We start from the raw sequence: 8,410 nt of genomic DNA, 5'->3' as shown, positions 1-8,410 counted from the left end.
CTCAAGGGTCTTAATGAATCTTACCATGTTGTTCGTGATCAGGTATTGCTTCTCGATCCTTGTCCACCATTAAATAAAGTTTTTTCTATGATTGTTCATCAAGAACGCCAAAGAACCCTTGGCAATCGAAATGTTACACCCCTTGCTGCAGCTGCTTCTTCATCCACACCTTCTACACCAAACCATGAATCCAACCCAGTAACCAACAACTTCGATGATCCCACACCAAATGACAACAATATTGTTGATCCCAAACCAGCAACCCATACACCTGATGATCCCAAACCAGCAATCAATATACCCACTGATCCCACACCAACAAACATAATCCCTACTGCATCTACACCAGCAGCTATTATTCCTCCAAAAACTGCTTCAAACAAACACCAATCTATGTCCAAAACGGGTAGAAACATCAAAAAACCACTATATCTACAAGACTATATATGTGACAAGGTTGCACACACAACCAATTATCCCATTGTTAACTATGTTTCTTACCATAGATTTTCTAATCTTTTCAGGAATGCTACTCTTGCCACTCAGTCATTAATTGAACCAAAATCCTATGCTGAAGTCTCCAAATATGCTGTTTATGCTGAAACGGATGCCTTAGAAAGAAATCACACATGGATTGTTACAAGTTTACCACCCAATGAACATGTTATTGGAAACAAGTGGGTTTACAAGATTAAGTACAATCCAGATGGCTCAGTCAATAGACTTAAAGCTCGACTGGTTGCCAAAGGTTATACCCAACAACAAGGTATTGATTTTTTTGACACTTATGCTCCTGTAGCTAAGTTCAATACACTAAAACTCCTTTTTGCTCTTGCTTCCATAAAACAATGGCACCTACATCACATGGATATAGATAATGCTTTCCTCCATGGAGATTTAAATGAGGATTGTTACATGAAACTACCTCAAGGTTACACTCCCAAAGGGGTGATACCACCTAATGTCGTTTGCAAATAAAAAAAAAAAGCGTATACGGTTTAAAACAAGCATCTCGACAATGGTATGCTAAACTCAGCTCCACTCTCATTACACAAGGTTTTACACAATCCAAAAGTGACCACTCCTTGTTCATTAAAAATACATCTAATGCTTTCATAGATTTTCTTATATACGTAGATGACATAATTGTAGCTATAAACAACATTTTAGCTCTCAATCATTTTATTGCTACACTTGATTCCACTTTCAAACTGAAAGATCTTGGCAGCCTACGATTCTTCTTGGGACTCAAAGTTGCACAATCGAACAAAGGAATTTTAGTTTCCCAAAGACCATTCACATTGCAACTTCTTTAAGACACGGGTCACCTTGGCTCAAAGCCTGTCTCCACACTAATGGAACCCAATCTCAAAATAAGCAATGAATCGAGTGCTCTTTTGCCAGATCCAAAACAATACCAAAGTCTCATAGGCAAGCTCATCTACCTCACCATAACTAGGCCTGACATCAGTGTTGCTGTCAACAAACTAAGTCAATACATTCAACAACCTCGCCAACCTCATTTTCAAGCTGCAATACGAGTTGTCAACTATCTCAAACAATCTCCAGGGCAGGGCCTATTCTACCATGCTCAAACACCTCACCCTCTCCAACTTCAAGCCTTTGCTGATGCCGATTGGGGGGCCTGCCCAGATTCAAGGAGATCTACCTCAGGATATTGTGTTTTGTTGGAGCATTCTCTACTGTCTTGGAAGTCTAAGAAGCAGCAAACTACCTCAAGATCCTCTGCTGAAGCCGAATATAGATCAATGGCACATGCCACTTGCGAACTGACATGGCTCACATCAATTCTTCAAGACTTTGCAGTTCCCATCAAAACTCCTTTTATCTTGTATTGTGATAATACTGCAACTATCCACATTGCTGAAAATCCCGTCTTCCATGAATGGACAAAGCATGTGGAAATCGATTGTCACACTCTTCGTGAAAAGATTAACAACGGTACACTTCAGATGAATCATGTCTCTTCCCAAAACAATCTCGCTGATATATTAACCAAGCCTCTGTTTCCACAACAATTTCACAGCCTCATGTCCAAGCTGGATGTAAAAGACTTTTACACACCAGCTTGAAGGGGCGTATTAGAGGTTGTTAGGTTTTTACTGTTTCATTTGTTAGTTATTACCGTTATTATTATTCTTGGTTGGTTAGTTTGTTACCACCAAAGCTCTCTTGTATCTCAGCTATATATAAACCCTTGTATCTGTTATCAATTAATTTCAATAATACATTTTCTTTCTCTTCTCCCATGTTTCTCTTTGTTTCTCTCTTTGTTCACTAATAAATATGGCTACATGGAGGGCTATTACAAAGTGTTTTTGTTTATAATGTCACTTGGCTTAGTTGGCACACTTGTGAATGGGCAGGGCACCAGAGTTGGATTCTACTCAAGAAGGTGCCCCAAAGCGGAGTCATTGTTAGATCAACTGTGGAGTCTCATTGCAAATCCAATCTTCCCATAGCTCTACGAATCCCGAGAGTGCATTTCTACGACTGTTTTGTTCATGGCTGTGACAGTTCAATCCTCATCGAGGGTGCAGCCAACGAGAAGACTGCTCCACCTAACAATGGAATAACCAGCTACACTGTCGTGGCGACTCTAAGCAAAAACTCGAAGTTGCATGCTCTGGTATAGTTTCTTATGTTGATATTCTCGCACTCACTGCACGTGATTCTATAAACATTGTGAGCGCCTACATAAATGTCATTACTATTAATACAATTCAATATTCAATTGAAAAACGAATTGTTATCGGAGAAAATTAGATAACACTAATTTAATGCGAGTATTTAAATAAAATTATAATACTCAAAAGCTGATATAAGAGTACTCAGTAAAAATAGCGAGTACTCAAAATATAGGCTACTAAATGAACAAAAACGAAAGCAAAAAATAAAGATAAGATAAGAGAATTCTAGTGGTTCAGCTATAGCTTGGTCTGCTTAGTCCACTTTTGGTAATAATTTTTAACTTCGTTTATTTTATTTGGATCACTCCTTTATATAGAAAGCAAGTGTCCTTTAAGATTATATAACTTATCGTTTAGAACTGTTTTTATAATAAATGATAGTATTTAATTAGAATAAACGTTTAAAGAATAAATAAAAATAGTTTCATCCGTTTTTTAAATTAAGTACAACAACATATGTGACTTGACAAGACGTGAGTTGCTCGTTCATATTCCAACACACGAGCTCGCAGGCTCTATGGTGTTTGTACTCGCACGATATGGCCTTTGGGCCTATTGTCTGAATGTTTGCGTTCATCTTTGATCGCATAGTCGAACATTCTGTGTTGACCACGTGGAACATGTGAGTCATTATCGAGTCGTCGAACACATTTGTCATTCGAACAAAACCTATGTAAAGAAATGATCTTTACTAGTTGTCGGAGAGGCATACTTGATCATCACGTATAATATTAGTATATGCGCGACCAGCATTAACTCCTCTTGGTTCTGCTTATTCTTTTGACTATGTGAGGCATAGTATGCGACTAGACCCTGTCTTGAAGGCATCTTCTCGCAAGTTTGCATCAGGCAAAGTTAGCTCAACTATCATCCTTTTCTATCGGGAACTGGGTCAATGTGTCAGTTATTTATGAGACTGTACTTGTATTTTTAGGTAGAAAATTTGTACAATAACATCTGCCCTTAGTTTCGTGATGACAACTATTTCTCAAATAGGGAAACTATTCATGAGGGACAAGCGAGTTGTTCTGTCACATGACGGTGACTCTTGGTTGTCTTGTTGAGGGTTTTAAAATGACACCCACATTGATTATTTTATTTTTTCAATCTGCCACGTCATCAAACCTTTGGCATTCATGTGAGCGTGTTTTGAGATAATTGTTAGATTGAGTGACTTTTAGTTTTCCAATACCACGTGTCAAGATCCTCTAATCCATATTTAAAACCCTAGATACAAGTTAATTAACTTCATGTTCCCTCTCATTTTCAATTTCCATTAAAACTATGAATGGCATATAGGGGCTTTTTCGCGGATCGGGTCGGGGCCCCAACCCGATGGGGTAGTCCCGCCCCAGGATAATCGGGTCTCTACTCGGGTCTTCGTCCCGCCCCGCCCTGCCCTGATTATGTTTGTTTCGGGTCGGGACTGACCTAATTCGATAATATCATTAACTTAAAAATATCAACATCCACGTGGCCATTATATATAGATAATATTGAATGAGTGAATTTCAGTGGCAACTTTGCCACATTAGCAATTAGCTAGAGAGATTAGTTATAATAAGCACTATAAGAAATATGTGCATCAATGAGGACAAATTTTGTTGGTAAAAAGCTCCTTTTTTGTCAGTATTATCTATCAATGAGGACATTTCGTTGGTGAAAAGTCGTTGGGAATAGTTTGTCAGTAAAAAGTATTATCCACCACAAAATAATACCTACAATTCAAAAAATAATTAAATAAATAAATAACATCAATAGATAATTTATATATAATTTACATCTCATATATTGAGATGACCTACAGACTAAGTTTATCCGATCGATATATATAAACACAAAAGTTATATAAATTGATGCTACACGTATATATATATATATATTGCTTTTCTATAACCCAATATAATTATTGTTATTAAGTGGTGGAGTTTATAAGATTCATTTTGAGCAAAGTTGTGCTCATTCAAAACAAAAAAAAAAAATCCTAGAACGTATATATACATATATATTGTCCTAATCTTTATTTGAAAGTCAAGTACATATAATTTGCAGTAGTAGTGGGTGGTAATTTAGTATACTTCTCTTTTAACACATATAAATTATTATTTTTTTTTTGGGTAATGAAACTATTATTGAGTGTTTTTTGGAAAAAAAAAAATGGGTCAAATCTAACTCTGTTGGGTCGGGTCGGGTCAGACCCGATTAAGCTTGCGAGGCAATCGGGGCGGGGCAATGCCTTGTCGGGTCAGGGCAGGTCGAGGCAGACCCGCCCCGTTTGCCATTCCTAATTGAAGCTCCTCTCTCTAAAATTTCAAGAGAACTTTTTTCAAAAAATTTCAATCTCCTTTGGCTGAAGATTGTTTTGAAGTTTGAAGGGCTTTTCGAAGTGATAATTAAGTTCAGAAAAATAAGCTTTTTATAAAAGGTTGGTTCTTTTCTAAGAACTTTCTCTGTTTAATGTGTTTTCTTTGAATAATTGCATGCTATTTGGCTAGAAATTTCATGAAAATAGTAGGATAGGTTTCTGGAAATAAAATCTTAAGAAAAAATAAGGCAAAAGGGGAACTTTTCTAGAAAATTCTTACCTGTCACTTGAATGTTTGCATTTTCTTCGTTACGAACTTCGGATACTTGCACTTTTAGTTAGAACACACTGAGTATTCACATATTTTGGCACCAAACTATGATCTTAAATTTTGACAAAATATGAAATGTTCACCAAGTGGTTGGGTATTTCACAGTGATCAAATGTTTCTTCAAACACACAAACATGTAATCACTGTGAAACACTGAACTACTATGTTTTGCTTTGGTGTTAGTTTTGTTGCTTTTGTCGGCATTTTTATTCCATTTGAAATTGTTATTCGTGTGAGGACACTCCTCTTTAAATTACACTTACAACACACTAAAAAGATCTTCTATCTTTCATATGAGCAATCTCTCAGACAGTAGCCAGATATTCAAATCTGAGGGTGGAGAATTTGTGGATGAACCTCAGAAGAGTAACAACTTTATCCAAACATCCCTGTTAGAAGAGAAGGGTCCATCAAGAGTAGATGAATAAGACTCGCGGTCTGCTGGCGAGATAGGTTGCATGGTCCAAGAGTTAGAGGCACCAACTGCTATCGAGATATGGGGAAGCAAGTCCACCGAATTTGCTTAAGGACTACACCAAATGTAGAAGTCGAGGAAATGAGAAAAGATTTTGAGTTGCCTGCTCGTGGGGATAAAAGAGATGATGATGAAGATGGTGCGAACTTTGTTGAGGACGCACCTTTGGACAAATCTTTTTCTTATGAGGACTTGGTTTCACGAGTAAGGAAGTCTGGCTTGACGACGTTCCAAAAATTGAAATTAATCAATACTTGTTGTACAAAACCTGTGTCCATACAATGTCCGCATCGACCATGCACCAACCCATTGATTATCCAGACTAGCGTCCCTGAGGTTTCAGTCCCCATCATTTGATGTGGTGTCACGGTTCCATTTTATTCATTTATCAAAGCGATTCTGATATTACGATATTTCTCCATACCAACTTACCCCCAATAGTTATAGAATCATCCTCAGATTCTATGCGACGTATATAGAATATACGCAAGGGGAACCTACTATCAAAGATTTTGCTATTTCTACAACATCAAGAACATTGGCCATGATAAAGGCTTTTACTACTTTATTAAATGGGCCAACTCTGAGGTCAACAGAGTAAAAGACACGGTTTCCAATATGAAAGATTGATAATCAAAGTGGTTTTATTTATTTTCTTTATCTAGAGTTAGAATAGACTTCAATTATCATCCTCGTACGTTTCTTATTTTCACACTTAGTACTTTTTTTCCTTTTTTTCTTATTAATGTTGACCTTTATTTGCACTCGTACGTAGACCGACTCGATCTGAACTAGCTTAGGATTGCGTGGAAATTGTAGAGGTTTTGAGCAGTTTTCCAATTAAAGATTGAGATTGGCTATTTCCTTGCACGTTTGCAAAATTGCAAGAACACGAACTAATTTGAGCTGACGCCAGACTCCAGCGAGAACCAGTATACAGGAGCCTTCTAAGAAATAGAAAGTAAAGATTGAAAAAAAAATCTAGGAAAATACCAAGATAGCCCGCAGGTAACGTGCCCCATTGTACTTGGTAATTTTTTTACGAATTGATGTGATTACTTGTACTTCGTGTTTTTTTTTTTTTTGGAAATAAGACTTTTTTGAAGAGTGCTCGAGCTCTAAACCGCAAGTCAAAGACCAACAAGGAGCTTGTGACTCCTTTTGCGTATAGTACTCGCAGGCTATTGCTGCGAATCAACAGGCTCTTAAGGACTATGAGCTCTTAGAGAAACAAAATTCTGCTCTTCATGAAGGTTTGAAGAAGGCTAAACTCGATATGGCCAACAAGGATAAGGAAATCAGGGATCTTGGCAAGGCAAAAAATAAAGCAGATGAGAAAATCAAAAAGTTGGAGAACCAAATTGTTAATCTTACTCACGACTTGAATAATGAGAAAGAGTAAAAGAAGAAAGTTTACAATCAGGCTGTCAGCGATTACATTTACACTACTCTGTCCAAGTTGTCTCATTTTGACTTTGTTGTGGTTGGTCCAGAGGCAGTCGAGTTGGCCATCGCTTTTCGCACCATGTCTCCAATAGAGACTTTAAGGCCTAGCCAATACTCTTTTTCCTAAAGATGTTGCTCCTGGAGCTGAAGTAGTAAATGTCATCGAGAAAATTATAGAGAATCTCAATGCCCCTGCTCCTTAGAAAAAATATATCTTCTTTTGTTTATTTCCTTTTTTGATCACGGTACAAGGGTACTCGCACTTTGTACTTAACTTTTAAGACAATTGGGATTCATACCTTCTATATTTTTGCAGTTTCTAAATAATATATCCTTCAAGGATATTTTTCAGTATTTTTATATGTGGTTTATGATTTTTATGCGATTACAAATGTAACTTTGTGCATCTATTATTTAGCAATTCATGCGATCATCATAATTGCAGCTTGGTGCAAACTTTTATTTACGCGATCTCTTATAATGCAATTTATGAACATCTCGATGCTTTAAAAAATAATAGAATCATTAAGTAAATAACTACAAAAATGATATTTTTTTAAAAAAAAATATGCTATAATGAGATGTGAGTAATCAGTAGTCCGTTTTTATTAGCCATAATAAGGATACTTGCATCCTCCCTATACTTAGGAAATAGAAAACTAAAATTGACTAATTATATACATGCGAGTACTACTGATAATAAAATTTCAAATGCTCAGCATTCCAAGCTCTGTCAAAAACTGAATCGTTAAGATCAAATAGACGGTAGGTTGCAGTACCAATATTTTTAATGATGAGGTATGGACCCTCCGAGTTATCGCCGAAAATTCTATGTGTTGAGTTACAGGAATCACGCATGACTTTGCGAAGTACTAAGTCTCCTAATCACAGGTTCCTCTCTTTAACCTTCAAGTTAAAGTAATACGTTGTGCGTTGTTGATAGGCCGCATTTTTTATTTGGGCTAACTACCATAATTCTATTGGGTTTTGAGTCCTAAATAAAACTGATTTCAATATAATCAGATTTACTAATTTATAAAAGATCAAAAATTACTTTAATGTTGCATGGTTCATATAATTTATTTCATGATTATCTTTAATGTAGAAATTCTATTAAGTCCAGAACATATATAAATATATAT

The sequence above is a fragment of the Cannabis sativa genome, chromosome 6 (genome assembly GCF_029168945.1).
Source record: "Cannabis sativa cultivar Pink pepper isolate KNU-18-1 chromosome 6, ASM2916894v1, whole genome shotgun sequence".
Taxonomy (NCBI): Eukaryota; Viridiplantae; Streptophyta; class Magnoliopsida; order Rosales; family Cannabaceae; genus Cannabis; species Cannabis sativa.
This window is presented reverse-complemented; position numbering follows the sequence as displayed.